Consider the following 25603-nt stretch of genomic DNA (forward strand, 5'->3'; position numbering starts at 1 on the left):
GAATAGTTATGGACATAAGAAGTTTATGTCCATTTCTATTATTTACCCATACTCAGGTATGCGGCGGGAAACCCAGTTTCCCACCCACCTGAGCTGTTGGAAATCGTCACAGCCCACCTGTATGAATCACCCTATGACCTTTTGTTATGATGCAGGGCCGAATTCCTTCGGCCAATGGACAATGGGATTGTAGGACCAGGAGATTGCATTGTGTGTGGGGCATAAATAGGCAGGCCGACCACATCCAGCTCTCACTCTCTCATCAACGGTTATCTGCTGATAGCCGGGAGCTGGATATCGAGGCGCAGGCGATCATACCCTTTGTGCGTAAGTTTCTCTCCGTAATCATTGTCTTTCTGTGAGCCAATTTCTCTCCATTTCTCTCTCTCTCTCTATCTCTCTCTCTCCTCTTTTCTCTTATATCTCTCATAGTATTATAGTATTGTACTGTATTGCATTTAGGTCAGTGTAGTATTGTCTTTTTGTATTTATTGTTTAGTTCTGTGGTTAGGAAGTCCTTGTTATATTGTAGTGTATCATTTGTACTGTTATCCCCTTTTACAAGTATATTAGATATAATACAGTTAATAGGCTTTGGAACCTAAACCAGTATCTGTGCATTTTCTATAGTGTTAAGTGTTCACTTGAGCGTCGGTGACGCTCAAGCAGCTTTGCAGTTAGTCAGGTTACACAAGGTTGCATTTACACCCTGTACTCACATTAAGGTATTCAGTGTATTTCATTGGTATAAGGTTTTAACATAAAGGTATAGTGTTGTGAGCGTCTGCATCGCTGGTGACCTCCTCGTGGTCTCGAGCGTAAGCTACGCCATAGCGAATCATTCCCCTAGACATAGCCAATAACGTGTCCTGTGATCACTGGGCCGTGAGCGAACGTGACGCTTGAGCGTCTCGCCTACGGCTGAGCGATCGTTACGCAACTAGCGTACCATTACGGTACTTCTTGAGCAAACAGCGTACAGTGTTCTTAGCTTCATAAAGGGTTGTTTATACGACAAGGAATTTAGCATTGTCAATTGGGGACTCGTCCTATCCTTCTCATATCTGCACTAGGTAGATCAGCAGACATTATCCCTCCAGCAAAGGGTGGGAGGTTGTCTCACAGTGCTGACGGGATAAGCGTCTGCTTCGCTTAGATAAAGAGTGCTGAAGGAATCCGGTAACCGGAAGTAAGAACAAAACGCTTGTGTCTTTTTAAAACTGTTTATTTTTCTCTTGTCTTGCGTACGCACGCATATATCTGCATTTCTGTTTCATTTTCGTATATCACTATTCCTGTTTGCCAATTTTTATAGTTGATAGAAAGTGCTAAAAAGAGATTTGCTGTTATTTAATAGTAGAGGTAATAGTTAAAGTATAGAACAACACACGATTTGTCTAGGAGATAAGGCAGTCAGTGTGGATTGCGGTAGATGATCAGGGATCATTTACATTGATAAAAGTATATATTGTGTTACGGTGGATCTTTATATTGCGTACACGTGTCGCTAACAAAGACTAGCGTACGCAATCCAAAGGCAGACGCACGCAGCGTTCATTACGCAACGTAGCGTCCGGTTACGCCCACGTAGCTCAAGCTGTGATAAAGTGAAGTAACGCAAAGGCGATAATTAACGCACAGCGGTAGATAACGCGACGCGGTAAATAACGCAAATCTATTTTTGGAAAAATCTGAAATTTAGTTTAACAGATCCTGCTCCTAATTGGTAACACTTTTGGCCTAAAGACAATTTCTGCGCAGAAATAGATATAGAAACAAAGTGTACATGTGTTGAGTGAGTGTGTTTTGTATACAAAAGTTTATATAACTTTAAGGTGGAACCAAAAGGAAAGCCGGGTACTCGTCAAGGGACATACGTGTAAGTGACATATACGGTGGCTAGGGAGGCATCCCTGGTTAAATAATATTTGAGCATTAGAGTATAGCGGACCATAAGGTAACAAGACCAGGAGGTCATAAGGAACAAGACCAGGAGGTCATAAGGTAACAGACCAGGAGGTCATAAGGTAACAGGTAAAATAGACAAAGAGGTCCGCTATAAAAGTCCAGTGGCACAACGCCTGGGGTGTTGGTGCAGAACCCATATAGGCCATAAGCTCTTGCTGAAGGAATCGCGGCCGGAAACATCGATTCCATTGGTCTTTCAGTACATGACAAGTAGTGCTCGTGTACTGAACGATTGGACCGCACGTAATTGTGTGCAGTAGTTAGTAATCTGACCTAATACCATTAGAGTAAAGTGGTCACAAACGCTATTTGTACATTCTGACGTGATTTGTGTAATTTTTTATTTTTGGAAGGGAAGTTCGCTGGTCACTCAGGAACTATCCAACAACCGATACTTGCTGGGGAACGCGCCCCAGTAAATAAAGGTTCACAGGGGCCCTAGGTTGGGTACCGCAGCTCTGGTTACAGTGATTGCAGCACAGGCCAACGTGGGCGAGAAGTAAGTGGGGTACTTGATAAACCACCACCGCCGGCCTGCCCAAGGACATCTTGGTTTGTTTGTAAGGGTTCGCTGAAAACCTTGAGATAAAGATCCAAGGAGGAATAAGCAACGCCTGCAGATTATGGGGGCCATTTGTTCAGGTAGGGGGCGATCAACCTCGGTTCGGGTTGATTCAGAGAACCGACCAGTTGGGTCGGCACGATATGTAATGTGTGAAAAATACGGTAGTCACACAGAGGTTTTATGTGATGAATGGGAGAGAATGACTGTACAAGACAGGGACAAATTCCCAAGAATAGGTAGCTTCAGTCCAGAAGTGTTACAAAATTTAAGGAGGAGGATATGTCTCGTAAAATCAACAAAGAGACGAATTCAACATCATGATTGTTTACAGTTATGGCACCAGGAAGGTGAGATACAGAGAGGTTTGGCTCTGGCGGCAGGATCTGGGGCAGTCAGGAAGTTGATTGCCACAGCTCCTCCTCCACCATACATTGCAGGAGAGAAGTTGATTGCGGAGAGAAACGCACTGGGTTGTAAAACACAAACTCTTAGTAACACTGTAAATGTTAATGATGTTAACCAAATAACTCATGCAAGTATTAACCCGTGCAAGTTGTACCCTGTTTTGAACCTTCCTCAGGAGTGTGATCAAGAAGACGATTCGGCAACAATTTCAGCTCTCTCTCTTGCGGCCACCATAGCAGAGACCACAGTAGGCACAGCAACACCCACGAGATTAGTGAAAGCCCCTAGCGGAGGGATAGGTGAGGTCGTGTCAACGGGTAAGTACGGCACCATGCACTACACTGAAACAATTGTACCACAACAAGCTGTAGAATCTACACAGGAAGAGGCTGTTAGAATTGCTCCTGTAAGGGTAATAGCAGTTCCCAATGGAAAAACAGATGTGTCTGGAGCCACTCCCATAAGGAACATTGCCATGTACACTCCATTTTCCAGAATGGAATTAAGAACAATAGTGTCCGAATTTCCTGACCCCAGGAAGGATTTAGTTGCTAGCCAAAAATACATCAGGGATTTAGGTAACACTGTAGAACCCAACAACAAGGATTGGCAGATACTGCTAAGAGCTTGTTTACCTTCCAATGTTGATGCAACTCAGTTTTTAGCTGATTGTGCATTGGATAAAGATGTACCGCTTACAGACGTGTACAACAAGGATAATGTAAAAAGGATAAATTTACAGCTAAAAGAGTATTTCCCTGCCGTTGTTAAATGGAATAAAATATTTTCCATTAAGCAAAAGGAGTCCGAAACGGCAACAGAATATTTTCACCGGGCACTATTAGAAATGGCAAAGTACACTGGTATAGAAGACATTAAGACCAACCCAAACCATCGAGAAGTAGCAGTATCTGTACTGATGGATGGTTTGAAAGAAACATTGAAAGCTAGGGTACAGACCACGCAACCATGCTGGCGAGGTCTGTCAGTGTCCACATTGAGAGAGGCTGCTATTGATCACGACAGAAATATCACTAGGCACAGAGAGTCGCAAAGTGATAAGTTGATGTCCGTAAGTATACAGGCGCTGACCACAAGGCAGCCTGCGTATGTACCACCGAATCCTGTGGGTAAGGCAAGTGTAATAACATGTTTTTCTTGTAACAGACCGGGACACTATGCACGAGAATGTAGAACAAAGAATGTACAAAGATCTTTTCAACCCCCTAGACAACAACACAACACACGACATTGGGAGCAGGGTCCACAGAGGCGGAGTTTTGAGCCACATACAGGGGAAACAAAAAGATATCCCCCGAACAGAGATTGGCATGCCTCTGGTAGTTCCCAGCTAACTCCCCCACAAGTAGTTGCTGCCAATGGGATTCAGGGAGGTCAGCATACCCAATAGGGGTGTGGCCATACCTGTAATCTGCAGCCAGTTAAGTTGATTGCCAGTCTTGGAAGCGAACCAGAGATTGCAATCAATGTAGCTGGTAAAACTTTAAACTTTCTTGTAGACACAGGGGCGGCCAAGTCAGTGATAAATTCGACAGTGGGCATGAGAACCACTGGTAGGACAATTCCAGCCATGGGAGTAACAGGAGTAGTCCAGCACTACCCTGTTAGCAAACCAGCCGAGATTACAATAGGGCCTTTGCATACCAAGCATTCCTTTTTGCTGGCTGCATCTGCACCAACTAATCTCCTGGGAAGAGACTTACTATGTAAAATGGGTTGCGTCATTTATTGTACTCCTGAAGGTGTATTTTTGGACATTCCTGAGAATCACGCTCAGGAAGTACGAGACATGCTAGACTCCCCATCAAAATTAATGTCACATTCCATTATGACAAATAGGAATCCATCCCAAGTAGAAGAGATGACATCTCAGATACCAGAGTCGCTTTGGACAAAAGATGGACAGGACACTGGATTAATGGCAAACGTAGCTCCAGTAGTTGTACAAGTAAAAGATGGTAGGATAGCTCCAAAAATCCCACAGTATCCTCTGAAGCCAGAGGTGGAGTTAGGAGTTTTCCCAGTAATAGAGCGCTTGCTACAACAGGGCATTCTAGTAAGAACGTCCAGCACAGCAAATAGTCCCATCTTCCCTGTTAAAAAGAGTGGGGGGAGGGGTTACAGGCTAGTGCAGGATCTAAGGGGGATTAACAAAATAGTTGAGAGTCAGTTCCCCGTAGTGCCTAATCCAGCTGTCATCCTAATGCAAATTCCTCCCACTGCCAAATTCTTCACTGTTATTGACCTCTGCTCCGCTTTCTTTTCGGTACCTCTGCACCCTGACAGCCAATATTTGTTTGCATTCACATACAGAGGAGTCCAATACACGTGGACTCGGTTACCCCAAGGTTTCATAGACAGTCCAAGTATATTTTCTCAGGCTTTGCATGATTGTTTACAGTCTTTCCAACCAGACAGTGGATCAGTATTGATACAGTATGTGGACGATTTATTACTGTGTTCAGATTCACTGGAAGCATCTCTGAAGGATACGAAACAGCTCCTGTTTCATCTTTCAGACACAGGTCACAAGGTTTCCAAAGACAAGTTGCAATTATGCCAAGCTAAGGTAAAATATTTGGGACACTGTCTAACACAAGGACTGAGACACCTGACCGCTGATAGAATCCAAGCCATTAGAGACATGACACTGCCACAAACCCAGCAACAGATCAGGACGTTTTTAGGAATGTGTGGGTATTGCCGTAATTGGATCCCAGGGTTTTCCATATTGGCGCTACCTTTGCAGGAAATGGTCTCCTCAAACAAACCTGATCGGATTTCGCATACAGACGAATCCGAAACAGCATTTGAGAGACTCAAACAGTGCCTAACGCAGGCACCAGAACTAGGTATGCCAGACTATGGGAAACCCTTTGAACTATACGGAACAGAAAGTGCTGGGTGCGCAGCAGGTGTACTAACACAAAAACACGGTGATGCCAGCAGGCCAATTGCATACTACAGCGCTCAGCTAGATACGGTAGCGCGATCCCTCCCCACATGCTTGCGTAGCGTTGCGGCGATAGCATTGCTAGTGACGAAAAGCGAAGATGTCGTGCTAGGCCACAATCTCACAATCCATACACCGCATGCGGTATCTGCCTTATTGAATTCTGCCCAAACCAGACACGTCTCATCAGCAAGGTTTACAAGATGGGAATTGGCATTAATGGCCCCAGTAAACATCACCATAAGGAGATGCAGTGCATTAAATCCTGCAACATTTCTCCCAGGTGTGCCTGGTCAGACACAAAGGGTGGAAGGTGAGAGTGATGGGGAAGGAGGATTTAATGCAAAGGAAGATACACATGATTGTATGGAATATTTGACCCAAAATTTTACCGCAAGGCCTGACATCAGTGACAATCCACTAGAAGATGCAGAACTCACGTTCTACACGGACGGTAGTTGTCACAGACAGTCAGACTCGGGAGACTTGTGTACTGGATACGCAGTCGTAGATGACCAAGACACCATAGAAGCGGAACCGCTAGGCCCACCTCACTCAGCCCAGGTTGCTGAACTGGTCGCCCTAACCAGAGCATGTGAATTGGCTAAGGGTAAGTCTGCCAATATCTACACCGATTCTAGATACGCGTTCGGGGTAGTACATGATTTCGGAGCCCTATGGCGGCTCAGAAATTTCATGACGGCGGCTGGTACACCGATAGCGCATGCAGCTCACATAAAAAGGCTTCTAACAGCGATACAGGAACCCGACAGAGTGGCTGTTATCAAATGTAAAGCACATACATATAGCCAAGACCCAGTATCACTTGGTAACAGCCGAGCAGACGAAGCCGCAAAGCTTGCAGCTGCTACCCCCACACGGACAAACACCACACAGTTGATGGTATTTAATACCATCAACACACAGAAGTTGTGTGAGATGCAGAATTTGTGTTCCACACAGGAAAGAGCAGTCTGGAAGGCAAAGGGATATGGCCAGGAGTCCTCAGGGCTCTGGACGGATGGACACGGTAAACCAGTGGCCCCCAGGGCATACCTTCCATGCCTGGCTGAAGCAGCTCACGGGCTGACTCATCTAGGCAGGGAGGGGATGTGCAAATTGGTAAGAGCATACTGGTGCGCCCCAGGATTCTCCTCTCATGCGGGTAAAAGAGCAATGTCATGCCTTACCTGTCTGAGAAAGAATATTGGAAAAGCAATACCTACAGAACCATCCCATATCCCACCTGCCGGCGGCCCTTTCCAAGTAATACAAATTGACTTCATTCAATTACCCCCATGTCGAAATTTGAAATATGTACTTGTTTGTATAGATGTTTTCTCGAATTGGGTCGAAGCTTTTCCAGCAGCTACAAATACCGCTATGTTTACAGCTAAGAAAATTGTGCAGGAATTTGTATGTAGATATGGTATCCCTAGAATCATTGAAAGTGATAGGGGTACCCATTTTACAGGTGATGTCTTTCAAGGAATGTGTAAGTTGATGGGAATTGATAGCAAGCTGCACACTCCGTACCGTCCACAGGCGAGTGCGAAGGTCGAAAGAGTGAACAGCACTATTAAAAATAAATTGAGTAAAGTAATGGCAGAGACAGGATTGACGTGGCCAGAAGCTTTACCCATTGTTTTGTATAGCATCAGAACCACTCCCAGGTCCCCTCTTAATCTGTCTCCTTTTGAAATCTTGTTTGGTCGACAACCGCATGTCATGATTAACCCTCAGGATGATTTGAAATGTAACAATGAAGTAACTGTAAAATACTTGATTAACATGAGTAAGCAGTTGAGGAGTCAAAATGATAATCTGAAGTTGGTGATTCCTGATTTACCAGATAGTAATTGTCATGACATTGAACCTGGGGATTATGTAATGATACGAAATTTTCTACGCTCAGGTTGTCTTATTGATAGATGGGAAGGACCATACCAGGTCTTATTGACCAGCACCACAGCATTGAAGGTTGCTGAGAGAGAGACTTGGGTCCATTCATCCCACTGCAAGAAGGTTGCTGATCCCGAGAAGTCCCGTGACAAGGAACAGACGGTAGAGGTTGTATCACTGGAGTGTCTGTTCCAGGAGGACTGAGGCGGCACCTGAGCCTTGAAGATCGAAAGCAGCTGTCGACTCCCCTCTCCCTTTTATTGTTTTCTCTACTTCCCATCCCCTCTCCCTTAAAATTTCTTTTTCCCCCTTCTCATTCTTCTCTATTTCCTCCTCAAAGATGGACTTGCCCCAAGAGACTGTGATCCGGATTTTGATGTTAACCATGATGTTGACCAGAGCAGTCTGTTCCGGCGAGAGTACCATAGAGGTCGAGAGAGGTTCTGGAATGGGTTCCGATTATGATGATGGAGGCGTAGTTTTCCAAGATCAACCAAACCAACAAGCAAAGGCGAGTATCAGAAAACGATCCGATAGAAGAAATTGTGATGGATTGTTAGCTGAAGAAAATTGTATCTGTAGGCTCTGTGATAATCTGGTTGAAGATGGATGCATAAAGAAATGCCAATCTAGTTTTAATATCCATATGGACCGGCATCCATTGAGTGACTATCACTCTCTAGTGGGTAACGTGTTAAACCAAACAGATTGTTGGGTATGCTCTCAAGTACCTCAGGGTCACAGTAAATCAGGGCTAGTACCATTTCCTTTAACGTTAGGGGAGGTACTTGAGCTAAGTGGTGGGAGACCGGTGGACCGGAGGTTTAACATCTCCAGCCCTCCTAGTTTGAAGCTCCACCAATACCATGTGGATAGGTCCCTCATATGTTTTAACATCTCCAATCCCAGAAAACCGGGAAATTGGGAAGTGTCATGGAGCAACCTTACCATGACCTTTTCACACAGAGCAGATAGAATGCCTACAGATACAGAGCTCGTACGCCACATAGCCAGTAGAGGAAAATCTTTCCGGTATCGATATACCTTAGGAAATAGGATTACTAGAGTTGGAGAGGTATCACCAGGATACTGTGCACATATCGTACAAACCGATACGTGCATTAGGCAGATGGAAGAATTAGGGTCAGGAGATTTCACCTGGAAGGTTTGTAACATGGTCATGTCCTTCTCCGTCCCATATGTTCTCCCCGATGATGCATATTTCATATGCGGGAGAAAGGCGTACAAGTGGCTTGCCCCAAACTCTGAAGGATTGTGTTATATTGGAAAAGTATTGCCTGAAGTGATGACTGTTACACATGACAAAATGAAGGACATACACCGTGGTGCCCAAGCTCCTTATACTCACACTCATTACGAGCACCGAGTTAAAAGACAACTGTCAGAAAGGTTAGAGCATCCGGCCTCTGATCTTATCCATGAATCCACCGGGATTCAGGTTCTGGTAGCGTTAGATTTCACTCGCACCGCTCGAGGAGTGATGAATTATAAATACATTTCCGCACTCGCCAATTTGTTAGATAATATCACTGAAATGTATGATGACACGTTTAGATACACTGGAAGAGAACTTCAAGCTTATAAAACAGAACTAGTTCAGCATAGGATGGTTCTTAATTATCTTACAGCAGTAACAGGCGGATATTGTGTTACATTGGCAACACAGTACGGCATAAAGTGTTGCACGTATATCACAAATAGCACCGAGGATCCGGTAGAGGTCATAGACCAAAAGATGGATGATATTCTGCAATTAAAGTGGGAATTTCGTCGAAAACACAATCTCACCCTTGCTGCTGTAGGTAATGAGCTGACTGGTTGGGTGTCATGGTTGAACCCGCGAAATTGGTTCTCCGGTTTAGGAGACTGGGCTCAAGGAGTCATAATGGATGTTGGAAAGTTTCTACTATGTATCTTGGGTGTCGTTATATCGATTGGATTGATATTTAGATGCGGGCAGGCTTTAATGAGGTGCAAACAAAGTACAAAAGTGATGAGCTTGAGGAGCGAGGAAACTGTAATTAACCTGGATTTGATTTATGACCCAATGATAGAAACCAGAATGTGATGAAAATGCGATTATACGGTCCGTTTCTTTCACCTGTTTTTCTGCTTTTCTCCAAGATACAAAGACCCCCTTGGACGAGGAAGCTGACGAGACGAGATGTATACAGACAACGGATTGACCAAAGAAGAAGATTTGACAACTTTAAATATGGACACTTGATGAACTTTGCCATGGATCCCCAGTTTCCCTAGTACTTTTAAACTCACGCTAGCCCAACATTTTTTGTAAATCTGATGGCTCAGACAAAGCTATTTGCTCATGCCTAAGGAGCAATACAGCGCAAAGAAGACGACTCTCAACAGATACCGAAAACAACTTCGACGACAGATGTACATTTCCCTGACATAGAATATCATTGCATTTTCCATAAGTGTTCTTTATCTTCATCTCTACAACCCTCAGGTAATAGCACACATAGTCGATAGGGAATACAGGCACAGATATCAGCAACCACATACCTCCCCCATTCATGTATCATCAACTAAAATGTGCATCCCCATTTTGTTACAACCACAGCCGAAATGAGCTCGGTAGAGTTTGACAGCCCATCCACAGACCTGTACCACAGGATAAGAAGGAATTCAAATGTATACTTCGCAATACCTCGAAGCTTGATTTACCACACGTACGGCACGATGATACATGACCCTCCAAACATGGACTCATACACACATGCTTCTACTTTCTCACTAGGTCATACCCTTTTCACACCTACTCCTCTCTTCTTCCTTACCCCACCATGGAAATCAATTAACCCCTGACTTACATTTTTCTCCTTAAATGTTTTGTGGCAGTTATTATTGACTGCCAAAGGGTGGACTGTCAAAGTCAGAAAAATGTCTCAATGCACGTTGCCATATTTGCACCGCACACTGGTCCGCGCTGCGCGTGCGTACGCTCTCCCGTGGAGGCGCATACCCGCAATAGCGTGCACTCGCAGGCGCGGTATGCGCATTTACGGTAGAGTTTATGTGGTCGTAGCGTGCGACTCATTCGTTACATATTTTCACAATTAATGTAGTTTATAGATCATGGTCCCTTTGATAGATTCTGAAAGTTTGGTTAAAATACAATGTCCCAGAGCTGAGGAATCCCTCTTTATATCGTACGAAGGGTCTAACAGGAATCATACAGCAGTGTTTGGTACCCATCGGAAGAGTATTTAATTAGCAATATTCCGGTGTTGGTTTGGAGCGTATTAATCGCTCGTGCGAATAGTTATGGACATAAGAAGTTTATGTCCATTTCTATTATTTACCCATACTCAGGTATGCGGCGGGAAACCCAGTTTCCCACCCACCTGAGCTGTTGGAAATCGTCACAGCCCACCTGTATGAATCACCCTATGACCTTTTGTTATGATGCAGGGCCGAATTCCTTCGGCCAATGGACAATGGGATTGTAGGACCAGGAGATTGCATTGTGTGTGGGGCATAAATAGGCAGGCCGACCACATCCAGCTCTCACTCTCTCATCAACGGTTATCTGCTGATAGCCGGGAGCTGGATATCGAGGCGCAGGCGATCATACCCTTTGTGCGTAAGTTTCTCTCCGTAATCATTGTCTTTCTGTGAGCCAATTTCTCTCCATTTCTCTCTCTCTCTCTATCTCTCTCTCTCCTCTTTTCTCTTATATCTCTCATAGTATTATAGTATTGTACTGTATTGCATTTAGGTCAGTGTAGTATTGTCTTTTTGTATTTATTGTCTAGTTCTGTGGTTAGGAAGTCCTTGTTATATTGTAGTGTATCATTTGTACTGTTATCCCCTTTTACAAGTATATTAGATATAATACAGTTAATAGGCTTTGGAACCTAAACCAGTATCTGTGCATTTTCTATAGTGTTAAGTGTTCACTTGAGCGTCGGTGACGCTCAAGCAGCTTTGCAGTTAGTCAGGTTACACAAGGTTGCATTTACACCCTGTACTCACATTAAGGTATTCAGTGTATTTCATTGGTATAAGGTTTTAACATAAAGGTATAGTGTTGTGAGCGTCTGCATCGCTGGTGACCTCCTCGTGGTCTCGAGCGTAAGCTACGCCATAGCGAATCATTCCCCTAGACATAGCCAATAACGTGTCCTGTGATCACTGGGCCGTGAGCGAACGTGACGCTTGAGCGTCTCGCCTACGGCTGAGCGATCGTTACGCAACTAGCGTACCATTACGGTACTTCTTGAGCAAACAGCGTACAGTGTTCTTAGCTTCATAAAGGGTTGTTTATACGACAAGGAATTTAGCATTGTCAACCCAGACACATCCCCTGGTGTTACTGTATAATGCCCTATTCCTAGCAGTCACCTCTCCAGTCATCACCCAGACACATCCCCTGGTGTTACAGTATAATGTACCATTCCCAGCAGTCACCTCTCCAGTAATCACCCTGACACGTCCCCTGGTGTTACAGTATAATGTCCCATTCCCAGCAGTCACCTCTCCAGTCATCACCCAGACACATCCCCTGGTGTTACTGTATAATGTCCCATTCCCAGCAGTCACCTCTCCAGACACATCCCCTGGTGTTACTGTATAATGTCCCATTCCCAGCAGTCACCTCTCCAGTCATCACCCAGACACATTCCCTGGTGTTACTGTATAATGTCCCATTCCCAGCAGTCACCTCTCCAGTCATCACCCAGACACATCCCCTGGTGTTACTGTATAATGTCCTATTCCCAGCAGTCACCTCTCCAGTCATCACCCAGACACGTCCCCTGGTGTTACAGTATAATGTCCCATTCCCAGCAGTCACCTCTCCAGTCATCACCCAGACACATCCCCTGGTGTTACTGTATAATGTCCCATTCCCAGCAGTCACCTCTCCAGTCATCACCCAGACACATCCCCTGGTGTTACTGTATAATGTCCCATTCCCAGCAGTCACCTCTCCAGTCATCACCCAGACACATCCCCTGGTGTTACTGTATAATGTCCCATTCCCAGCAGTCACCTCTCCAGTCATCACCCAGACACATCCCCTGGTGTTACAGTATTATGTCCCATTCCCAGCAGTCACCTCTCCAGTAATCACCCAGACACATCCCCTGGTGTTACTGTATAATGTCCCATTCCCAGCAGTCACCTCTCCAGACACATCCCCTGGTGTTACTGTATAATGTCCCATTCCCAGCAGTCACCTCTCCAGTCATCACCCAGACACATTCCCTGGTGTTACTGTATAATGTCCCATTCCCAGCAGTCATCTCTCCAGTCATCACCCAGACACATCCCCTGGTGTTACTGTATAATGTCCCAATCCCAGCAGTCACCTCTCCAGTCATCACCCAGACACGTCCCCTGGTGTTACTGTATAATGTCCCATTCCCAGCAGTCACCTCTCCAGTCATCACCCAGACACATCCCCTGGTGTTACTGTATAATGCCCCATTCCCAGCATTCACCACCCAGACACATTCCCTGGTGTTACTGTATAATGCCCCATTCCCAGCATTCACCACCCAGACACATCCTCTGGTATTACTGTATAATGCCCCATTCCCAGCAGTCTCCTCTCCAGTCATCACCCAGACACGTCCCCTTGTGTTACTGTATAATGCCCCATTCCCAGCAGTCACCTCTCCAGTCATCACCCAGACACATCCCCTGGTGTTACTGTATAATGCCCCATTCCCAGCATTCACCACCCAGACACATTCCCTGGTGTTACTGTATAATGTCCGATTCCCAGCAGTCACCTCTCCAGTCATCACCCAGACACATCCCCTGGTGTTACTGTATAATGTCCCATTCCCAGCAGTCACCTCTCCAGTCATCACCCAGACACATCCCCTGGTGTTACTGTATAATGCCCGATTCCCAACAGTCACTTCTCCAGTCATCACCCAGACACGTCCCCTGGTGTTACTGTATAATGTCCCATTCCCAGCAGTCACCTCTCCAGTCATCACCCAGACACATCCCCTGGTGTTACTGTATAATGCCCCATTCCCAGCATTCACCACCCAGACACATTCCCTGGTGTTACTGTATAATGTCCCATTCCCAGCAGTCACCTCTCCAGTCATCACCCAGACACATCCCCTGGTATTACTGTATAATGCCCCATTCCCAGCAGTCTCCTCTCCAGTCATCACCCAGACACGTCCCCTTGTGTTACTGTATAATGCCCCATTCCCAGCAGTCACCTCTCCAGTCATCACCCAGACACGTCCCCTTGTGTTACTGTATAATGTCCCATTCCCAGCAGTCACCTCTCCAGTCATCACCCAGACACATCCCCTGGTGTTACTGTATAATGTCCCATTCCCAGCAGTCACCTCTCCGGTCATCACCCAGACACATCCCCTGGTGTTACTGTATAATGCCCCATTCCCAGCAGTCACCTCTCCAGTCATCACCCAGACACATCCCCTGGTGTTACTGTATAATGCCCCATTCCCAGCAGTCACCTCTCCAGTCATCACCCAGACACATCCCCTGGTGTTACTGTATAATGTCCCATTCCCAGCAGTCACCTCTCCAGTCATCACCCAGACACATCCCCTGGTGTTACTGTATAATGTCCCATTCCCAGCAGTCACCTCTCCAGTCATCACCCAGACACATCCCCTGGTGTTACTGTATAATGCCCCATTCCCAGCAGTCACCTCTCCAGTCATCACCCAGACACGTCCCCTGGTGTTACTGTATAATGTCCCATTCCCAGCAGTCACCTCTCCAGTGATCACCCAGACACATCCCCTGGTGTTACTGTGTAATGCCCCATTCCCAGCAGTCACCACCCAGACACATCCCCTGGTGTTACTGTATAATGTCCCATTCCCAGCAGTCACCTCTCCAGTCATCACCCAGACACATCCCCTGGTGTTACTGTATAATGCCCCATTCCCAGCAGTCACCTCTCCAGTCATCACCCAGACACGTCCCCTTGTGTTACTGTATAATGCCCCATTCCCAGCAGTCACCTCTCCAGTCATCACCCAGACACATCCCCTGGTGTTACTGTATAATGCCCCATTCCCAGCAGTCACCTCTCCAGTCATCACCCAGACACGTCCCCTTGTGTTACTGTATAATGCCCCATTCCCAGCAGTCACCTCTCCAGTCATCACCCAGACACGTCCCCTGGTGTTACTGTATAATGTCCCATTCCCAGCAGTCACCTCTCCAGTCATCACCCAGACACGTCCCCTTGTGTTACTGTATAATGTCCCATTCCCAGCAGTCACCTCTCCAGTCATCACCCAGACACATCCCCTGGTGTTACTGTATAATGCCCCATTCCCAGCAGTCACCTCTCCAGTCATCACCCAGACACATCCCCTGGTGTTACTGTATAATGCCCCATTCCCAGCAGTCACCTCTCCAGTCATCACCCAGACACATCCCCTGGTGTTACTGTATAATGCCCCATTCCCAGCAGTCACCTCTCCAGCCATCACCCAGACACATCCCCTGGTGTTACTGTATAATGCCCCATTCCCAGCAGTCACCTCTCCAGTCAGTGGCTGAATGATCTTGTTGGCGAGTTCCACGGTCTTCTGGTCACTGTGTCTCTCATGTATCAGTGTGTGAGGTGGAGGAACCGTGATGGGGCTCTGGGTCCTGCTAATCATACACACACAGCAGGGTCACTACATCTCATGTGCTCCAATTGTGAGGGGACTCACATCATACAGCTAGAGATGGTCGCCTCCATGCTCTGGACACTATGCTGACAGACACAGAAAACCTTCTTGCCACAGCTCGCATTGATGTGCCATCCTGGATGAGCTGCACTACCTGAGCCACTTGTGTGGGTTGTAGGGAGGTCATACAGGCACGTGGAGGCCACACACACTACTGAGCCTCATTTTGACTTGTTTTAAGGACATTACATCAAAGTTGGATCAGCCTGTAGTGTGTTTTTCCACTTTAATTTTGAGTGTGACTCCAAATCCAGATTCCATTGATAATTTTTGTGTGATTTTGTTGTCAGCACATTCAACTATGTAAAGAACAAAGTATTTAATAAGAATATTTCATTCATTCAGATCTAGGATGTGTTATTTTAGTGTTCCCTTTATTTTTTTGAGCAGTGTATATATATGGTAATGCCTGCGCTAACTGGGCTGCTCCCCCTGTAAAAATAAGATTTTACTCACCGGTAAATCTATTTCTCGTAGTCCGTAGTGGATGCTGGGGACTCCGTAAGGACCATGGGAATAGATGGGCTCCGCAGGAGATAGGGCACTCTAGAAAAGAATTAGGTCTACTGGTGTGCACTGGCTCCTCCCTCTATGCCCCTCCTCCAGACCTCAGTTAAGGAAACTGTGCCCGGAAGAGCTAACATTACAAGGAAAGGATTTTGGAATCCAGGGCAAGACTCATACCAGCCACACCAATCACACCGTATAACTTGTGATAACCAAACCCAGTTAACAGTATGAACAATTACAAAACATCAGACAACCTGATGTAACATAACATAACCCTTTGTTAAGCAATAACTATATACAAGTATTGCAGAAGAAGTCCGCACTTGGGACGGGTGCCCAGCATCCACTACGGACTACGAGAAATATATTTACCGGTGAGTAAAATCTTATTTTCTCTAACGTCCTAAGTGGATGCTGGGGACTCCGTAAGGACCATGGGGATTATACCAAAGCACCCCAAAGGGCGGGAGAGTGCGGATGACTCTGCAGCACCGAATGAGCTAACTCAAGGTCCTCCTCAGCTAGGGTATCAAACCTGTAGAACTTTGCAAATTTGTTTGAACCTGACCAAGTAGCTGCTCGGCAATGTTGCAATGCCGAGACCCCTCGGGCAGCCGCCCAAGAAGAGCCCACCTTCCCTGTAGAATGGGTCTTTACTGATTTTGGATGCGGCAACCCAGCCGCAGAATGAGCCTGCTGAATCGTGTTACAGATCCAGCGAGCAATAGTTTGCTTTGAAGCAGGAGCACCCAGCTTGTTGGATGCATACAGGATAAACAGCGACCCCGTTTTCCTGACCTTAGCCGTTCTGGCCACATAACTCTTCAAAGCCCGCACTACATCTAGTAACTCGGAATTCTCCCAGCCACTGGTAGCTACAGGCACCACAATAGGTTGTTTCATATGAAAAGATGACACTACCTTCCGCAGAAATTGCTGACGAATCCGCAATTCTGCCCTGTCCATATAAAAAACCAGATAGGGACTTTATATGTGACAAAGCCGCCCATTCCGACACACGCCTAGCTAAAGCTAAAAACATGACCACCTTCTACGTGAGATATTTTAACTCTACTGATTTTAGTGGTTCAAACCAATGTGATTTCAAGAAAATCAACACCACGTTCAGATCCCAAGGTGCCACTGGAGGCACAAACGGGGGCTGTATATGCAGCACTCCCTTTCAAAGGTCTGAACTGCAGGAAAAGAAGTCAGTTCTTTTTTAAAGAAATGGCTAAGCCTGATATCTGGGCCTTAATGGATCATATTCTTAGGCCCAAAGACACTCCTGATTGTAGGAAGTGAAAGAAAACGGCCCAGCTGGAATTCCTCAGTAGGAACATTCCTGGCCTCACACCGAGCAACATTTTTTTGCCATATACGGTGATAATGTTCAACCGTCACATTGAACACTGTACATTATAGTAGTCTACACTGGAGTCAAACGCCGTGTCTATCTCAGCGTCCCTTATTTTGGATAGTGAACCTTCAGAGACTCTAACGATCTCTGCGACATAAGGACAGACATGAGTAGATTTCCTGTCCGTTCTCCAAACTCAGGTGCAATAAATTCATCTTAGCACATATCCAAACAGGTGTCGGCGTCGTCGACGGAGACACCCACTCACACACATATTTGCTCCATCTTCTTGGAACATACAGGGCCCCTGTTGCAACCAAGCCTGTCTTAGAGGCCAAGGCCATGGGTCCTCTGTGAGCATCTCTTGCAGATATGGATACCAAGTTCTTCTTGGCCAATCCGGAACAATGAGTATTGTTCTCACCCCTCTCTTCCTTATGATTCTCAGTACCTTGGGTATGAGATGACGAGGGGAAAATACATACACCGACTGTAACACCCACGGTGTCATTTGCGTATCCACAGTTATCGCCTGAGGGTTTCTTGACCTAGCGCCATACCGCCGTAGCTTATTGTTGAGGCGAGATGCCATCATGTCTACTTGTGGCAGTTCCCACCGACTCGCCATCAGCGTGAAAACTTCTTGATGAAGTCCCCACTCTCCCGGGTGTAGGCCGTGCCTGCTGAGGAAGTCTGCTTCCCAGTTGCCTGGAATGAACACTGCTGACAGTGCGCTTACGTGATTCTCAGCCCAGCGAAGAAATCAGGTGGCTTCCATCCTCGCCACCCTGCTCCTTGTACCGCCTTGGCGGTTTACATGAGCCACTGCGGTGATGTTGTCTGAGTGAATCAGAACCGGTTGGTTGCGAAGCAGGGTCTCCGCTTGACTTAGGGCATTGTATATGGCCCTTAGGTCCAGGATGTTAATGTGAAGGCAAGTCACCTGACTTGACCGCAGACCTTGGAAATTTCTTCTCTGTGTTACTGCCCCCTCCCCACCCTCGGAGGCTTGCATCCGTGGCCACCAGGACCCAGTCCCGAATGCCGAATCAGCGGCCCTCGCGAAGGTGGGAACATCCTGGCCCTGGGGGATAAGGTGATTAACCGATGCTTCTGAAGCTGTGATCTGGACCACTTGTCCAGTAAGTCCCACTGAAAGGTCCTCGCATGGAACCTGCCGACGGGAATGGCCTCTTATGATGCCACCATCTTTCCCAGGACTCGAGTGCAGTGATGCACTAACACCTTCTTTGTGTATATAGATTTCTGACCAGTGTCACGAGCTCCTGAGCTCTCTCTATTGGGAGATACATCCCTTTCTGGTCTGTGTCTAGGATCATGCCTAGGATGTGCAGATGAGCTGTAGGAACCAACTGCGACTTTGGAATATATAGAATTCAGTCGTGTTACCGTTACACTTCCCGAGAAAGTGATACGCTGTTCAGCAACTGCTCTTTTGATCTCGCTTCTATGTAGAGATCTTCTAAATACGTGACAATAGTGACACCTTTCTTCCACAGGATCACCCTAACTTCCACCATTACCCTTGTCTAAACTGGTAATGACAATCCCGTACCGCAATACTGAGGTACGCCTGATGAGGTGGGTAAATGGGGACCTGAAGGTATTCATCCTTATGTCCCGAACCCCCTTTCAGGCTTACAATGACAGCTCTAAGCGATGCCATCTAGAACTTGCCCCTTTTCAGGTATATTCAGGGATTTTAATTCAATATGGGTCTGACCAAACCTTTTGGTTTTGGGACCACAACATGGTCAAATAAAAATAATCCCCTCCTTGTTGAATGAGGGGAACCTTGACCACCACCTATTGAATATACAATTTGTGAAATGCAGTTCACACTGTTTCCCTCTTGTGAGGGGAAGCCATCAGGGCAGTCGGTGAGGGGGCATTTTTTCTTGTATCCCTGAGACACAATATCTAACAGGTAGTGAACCCACTTGCGGCTGCACTTCCGAAAGCGTGCCCCCACCGGGCCTAGCTCCGCCTGTGGAGCCCCAGCGACAAACGGTGGATTATGTAGAGGCCGGGAAGGACTTTTCTCTGCCCCCGCTTCTGGCAAGAAAGGACGCATCTCAGACTTTCTTGTTTCTTTATTCGAAAAGCTACATTTGATAATGTCGTGCTTTCCTAGGCCGTGCAGGGATATAAGGCCAAAAATCAGAATTACCAGATATAGCCGTGGAGACCCGATCCGATAAACCATCTCCACCCAATCCTCAGCCTTCCATATGCCTCTTAAGGCTGCATCGTCTGTCCATTGTACAGGACACGTCAAGCAGAAATCGACATAGCTTTGTCACTAGGACCCAGTATACTCATGTCTCTATGGGCATGTCTATATAAATATATATATATATATATATATATGTATATATACATATCTCTTAAGACAGCATCATTAATATAAATATATATATCCCTACATATATATATCTCTATACATACTAGGGTCTCTATCTCTGCTGATAAGGTACCTGTCCACGCTGCCACAGCGCTATAAACCCATGATGAACCAATCGCCGGTCTGAGTAGTGTACCATAATGTGCACGCTATCTGCAGGATCCCTGAGAATAGCTGTAGCATCAGGGCTGCCTTTTGTGACACCCTAGGGGAAGATTTCCATCTTATCCTGGCCCTAGTGGGTAAAGGATACTGTCTGAGAAATCTTTGTGGGAAGCTGCAGTCTTGTCTGGAGTTTCCCGCTCTTTTTCCTCATGAGAGGAGGGAAAGTTACCTCAGCTTCCTTTCCCTTACACCTGTGTACCCTCATGTCAGGGACAGATGAGTCATCAGTGATATGCAAATCATCTTTTATTACAATAATCATATATTGAATACCTTTCAGCCATCTTGGCTGTAACTTTGCATTATCGTAGTCGACACTGGAGTTAAACTCTGTGTCGATATCAGTGTCTATTATCTTGGATAGTGAACAATGAGAGACTCTGACGGACTCTGCGACATAGGGACAGACCTGGGTAGATTTCCTGTCTGTTTCCTAACCTTCTTTGTGCAATAACTTTATCTTAGCACTAATTTACACATATCCAAACAGGTGTCGGCGTTGTCGACGGCGACACCTTCTTACACACATATTATCTCCATCTCCTCCTTATAGGAGCCTTCTACATCAGACATGTCGACACACGCGTACCGACACACCATACACACAGGGGAAGCTCTTTTTGAAGACAATTCCCCCACAAGGCCCTTTGGAGAGACAGAGAGAGAGTTTGCCAGCACACACCCCAGCACTATATGACCCAGGAAAAAACACAGTAACTCAGTGTTTACCCAGTAGCTGCTGTATTATATGATTTGCGCCTAAATTTATGTCCGTCCCCCCCCCCCTCTTTTTTTTCACCCCTCAATCGTGATTCTGCAGGGGAGAGTCTGGGGAGCTTCCTTCCAGCGGAGCTGTGAAGAGAAAATGGCGCTGGTGAGTGCTGAGGAAGAAGCCCCGCCCCCTTCATGGCGGCTTTCTGTCCCGCGATTTTGTGTGAATAATGGCGGGGGCTCATGCAGACATACAGTGCCTACCTGTATGTCTGCTTACTTTTGCCAAAAGGTACCTTATTGCTGCCCAGGGCGCCCCCACCTGCGTCCTGCACCCTACAGTGACCGGAGTGTGTGGTGTGCTGTTGGAGCAATGGCGCACAGCTGCAGTGCTGTGCGCTACCTTATATGAAGACAGAAGTCTTCTGCCGCCGATTTCACTCCACGCCGTGCTTCTTGCTTCTGGCTTTGCGAGGGGGACGGCGGCTCGGCTCTGGGATCGGACCGCCAATGGTTAGTACCTGTGTTCGGTCCCTCTGGAGCTAATGGTGTCCAGTAGCCTAAGGAGCGCAACCTATCCCGCAGTTGGTAAGGTTTGCTCCCCTCCCCTCAGTCCCACATAGCAGAGAGTCTGTTGCCAGCAGAAGCTCTCTGAAAATAAAAAACCTAATCAAAATACTTTTCTCTCAGCAAGCTCTGTAGAGCTCACTAAGGTGCACCCTTCTCGTTCGGGCACAGATTCTTAACTGAGGTCTGGAGGAGGGGCATAGAGGGAGGAGCCAGTGCACACCAGTAGACCTAATTCTTTTCTAGAGTGCCCTATCTCCTGCGGAGCCCGTCTATTCCCATGGTCCTTACGGAGTCCCCAGCATCCACTTTGGACGTTAGAGAAATAATAATAACAGGACACTACAGGCCGCTCCCCCTGTTTAATAATAACAGGACACCGCAGGCTGCTCCCGCTGTATAATAATAATATTAATAATAACAGGACACCGCAGGCTGCTCCCTCTGTATAATAATAATATTAATAATAACAGGACACCGCAGGCTGCGCCCTCTGTATAATTAGAGTGACCATATTATCCCTTTTATCTGGGCCGCTCATGGGTTACACAGGTTCTGTGGCTGATTAAAACCAGCTGAAATGTAGGCTTGAAGTCAGCTAGCCACAGAATCTGTGTAATCCATGAGCAGCCCAGGTAAAAGGGATAATATGGTCACTCTAATTATACAGAGGGAGCAGCCTGCGGTGTCCTATTATTAAACTAGAGCAAGGCTGGCCAAACCGGTCCTCGACATCTACCAACAATTCATGTTTTCCAGACCTAGGTGGTCTCGAGGACCGGTTTGGCCAGCCCTGCCCTAATATAATAATAACAGGACACCGCAGGCTGCTCCCCCTGTATAATATTAATAACAACAATAACAACAGGACACCACAGGCTGCTCCCCCTGAAAAATATTATTAACAGGACACCACAGGCTGCTCACCCTGAAAAAATAAGATTTTACTTACCGGTAAATCTATTTCTCGTAGTCCGTAGTGGATGCTGGGGACTCCGTAAGGACCATGGGGAATAGACGTGGCTCCGCAGGAGACAGGGCACTTTAAGAAAGAATTTGGATACTGGTGTGCTCTGGCTCCTCTCTCTATGTCCCTCCTCCAGACCTCAGTTAGAGAAACTGTGCCCGGAAGAGCTGACAGTACAAGGAAAGGATTTTGGAATCCAGCGCAAGACTCATACCAGTCACACCAATCACACCGTATAACTTGTGATAAATTTACCCAGTTAACAGTATGAACAACAACGGAGCATCAGATCAACCCTGATGCAACCATAACATAACCCTTATGTAAGCAATAACTATATACAAGTATTGCAGAAGAAGTCCGCACTTGGGACGGACGCCCAGCATCCACTACGGACTACGAGAAATAGATTTACTGGTAAGTAAAATCTTATTTTCTCTAACGTCCTAGTGGATGCTGGGGACTCCGTAAGGACCATGGGGATTATACCAAAGCTCCCAAACAGGCGGGAGAGTGCGGACGACTCTGCAGCACCGAATGAGCAAGCACAAGGTCCTCCTCCGCCAGGGTATCAAACTTGTAAAACTTTGCAAAAGTATTTGAACCTGCGCAAGTAGCTGTAATGCCGAGACCCCTCGGGCAGCCGCCCAAGAAGAGCCCACCTTCCTTGTGGAGTGGGCTTTTACTGATTTTGGTAGCGGCAATGCAGCCGCAGAATTTGCCTGCTGAATCGTGTTACAGATCCAGCGAGCAATAGTTTGCTTTGAAGCAGGAGCACCCAGCTTGTTGGATGCATACAGGATAAACAGCAACTCAGTTTTCCTGACTCCAGCCGTCCTGGCTACATAAACCTTCAAAGCCCTGACCACATCTAGTAACTCGGAATCCTCCAAGTCACAAGTAGCCACAGGCACCACAATAGGTTGGTTCATATGAAAGGATGACACCACTTTTGGCAGAAATTGAGGACGGGTCCGCAATTCTGCCCTGTCCATATGGAAAACCAGATAGGGGCTTTTATGTGACAAAGCCGCTAATTCTAACACACGCCTAGCTAAAGCCAAGGCTAATAGCCTGACCACCTTCCACGTGAGAAATTTTAACTCCACGGTTTTGAGTGGCTCAAACCAGTGTGACTTCAGGAAACTCAACACCACGTTAAGATCCCAAGGTGCCACTGGAGGCACAAAAGGGGGCTGAATATGCAGCACTCCCTTTACAAACGTCTGAACTTCAGGAAGAGAAGCCAGTTATTTTTGAAAGAAAATGGATAGGGATGAAATCTGGACCTTAATGGAACCCAATTTCAGGCCCATAGTCACTCCCGACTGTAGGAAGTGAAGGAAACGGCCCAGCTGGAATTGCTCCGTAGGGGCATTCCTGGCCTCACACCAAGCAACATATTTTCGCCATATACGGTGATAATGTTTAGCCGTCACGTCCTTCCCAGCCTTTATCAGCGTAGGAATAACCTAATCCGGAATGCCTTTTTATGCTAAGATCCGGCGCTCAACCGCCATGCCGTCAAACGCAGCCGCGGTAAGTCTTGGAACAGACAGGGCACCTGTTGCAACAAGTCCTGTCTTAGAGGCAGAGGCCACGGGTCCTCTGTGAGCATTTCTTGTAGATCTGGATACCAAGTCCTTCTTGGCCAATCCGGAACATTGAGTATTGTTCTCACTCCTCTTTTTCTTATGATTCTCAGCACCTTGGGTATGAGAGGAAGAGGAGGAAATACATAAACCGACTGGAACACCCACAGTGTCATTAGAGCGTCTACAGCTATCGCTTGAGGGTCTCTCGACCTGGCGCAATACTTCTGTAGCTTTTTGTTGAGGCGGGATGCCATCATGTCCACCTGTGGCAGTTCCCACCGACTTGCAATCTGCGTGAAGACTTCTTGATGAAGTCCCTACTCTCCCGGGTGGAGGTCGTGTCTGCTGAGGAAGTCTGCTTCCCAGTTGTCCACTCCCGGAATGAACACTGCTGACAGTGCGCGTACGTGATTCTGCGCCCAGCGAAGAATTCTGGTGGCTTCCACCATCGCCACCCTGCTCCTTGTGCCGCCTTGGCGGTTTACATGAGCCACTGCGGTGATGTTGTCTGACTGAATCAGAACCGATTGGTCGCGAAGCAGGGTCTCCGCTTGACGTAGGGCGTTGTATATGGCCCTTAGTTCCAGGATGTTGATGTGAAGGTAAGTCTCCTGACTTGACCACAGACCTTGGAAATTTCTTCCCTGTGTGACTGCCCCCCACCCTCGGAGGCTTGCATCCGTGGTCACTAGGACCCAGTCCTGAATGCCGAATCTGCGGCCCTCGAGAAGGTGAGCACTCTGCAGCCACCACAGGAGAGACACCCTGGCCCTGGGGGATAGGGTGATTAACCGATGCATCTGAAGATGTGATCCGGACCATTTGTCCAGTAAGTCCCATTGAAAGGTCCTCGCATGGAACCTGCCGAAGGGAATGGCCTCGTATGATGCCACCATCTTTCCCAGGACTCGAGTGCAGTGATGCACTGACACCTGTTTTGGTTTTAATAGGTTCTTGACCAGGGTCATGAGTTCATGAGCTTTCTCTATCGGGAGAAAAACCCTTTTCTGGTCTGTGTCCAGAATCATGACCAGGAAAGGAAGACGAGTCGTAGGAACCAACTGCGACTTTGGAATATTTAGAATCCAGCCGTATTGCCGTAACACTTCCAGAGAAAGTGATACGCTGTTCAGCAACTGCTCTCTTGATCTCGCTTTTATGAGGAGATCGTCCAAGTATGGGATAATCGTGACCCCTTGCTTCCGCAGGAGTACCATCATTTCCGCCATTACCTTGGTAAATATTCTCGTGCCGTGGAGAGACCAAACGGCAACGTCTGAAATTGGTAATGGCAATCCTGTACCACAAATCTGAGGTACGCCTGATGAGGTGGATAAATGGGGACATGAAGGTATGCACCCTTTATGTCCAGAGACACCATAAAATCCCCCCCTTCCAGGCTTGCGATGACCGCTCTGAGCGATTCCATCTTGAACTTGTACCTTTTCAGGTATATGTTCAGGGATTTTAAATTCAATATGGGTCTGACCGAACCGTCCGGTTTCGGTACTACAAACATGGTCGAATAATAACCCTTTCCTTGTTGAAGGAGGGGAACCTTGACCACCACCTGTTGAAGGTACAATTTGTGAATTGCAGCTAGCACTATCTCCCTCTCGAGGGGGGAAGCTGGCAGGGTCGATTTGAGGTATCGGTGAGGGGGCATCTCTTCGAATTCCAGCTTGTATCCCTGAGACACAATGTCTATCGCCCAGGGATCTAACTGGGAGTGAACCCACATGTGGCTGAAATT

General features: G+C 46.8%; 1 protein-coding gene across 1 annotated transcript in view; it reads right to left on the reverse strand.

Moving 5' to 3' along the window:
- LOC135057099 (uncharacterized) overlaps nucleotides 1–25603 on the reverse strand; it is a 240399-nt gene that overhangs the window by 194121 nt on the left and 20675 nt on the right. Inside the window, exon 2 of the mRNA XM_063963000.1 lies at nucleotides 15356–15470. The gene's annotated coding sequence lies outside the window, so the exon portion shown is untranslated. The remainder of the gene's footprint in view (nucleotides 1–15355; nucleotides 15471–25603) is intronic.

The sequence above is a fragment of the Pseudophryne corroboree genome, chromosome 3 (assembly GCF_028390025.1).
Source record: "Pseudophryne corroboree isolate aPseCor3 chromosome 3, aPseCor3.hap2, whole genome shotgun sequence".
Lineage (NCBI taxonomy): Eukaryota > Metazoa > Chordata > Amphibia > Anura > Myobatrachidae > Pseudophryne > Pseudophryne corroboree.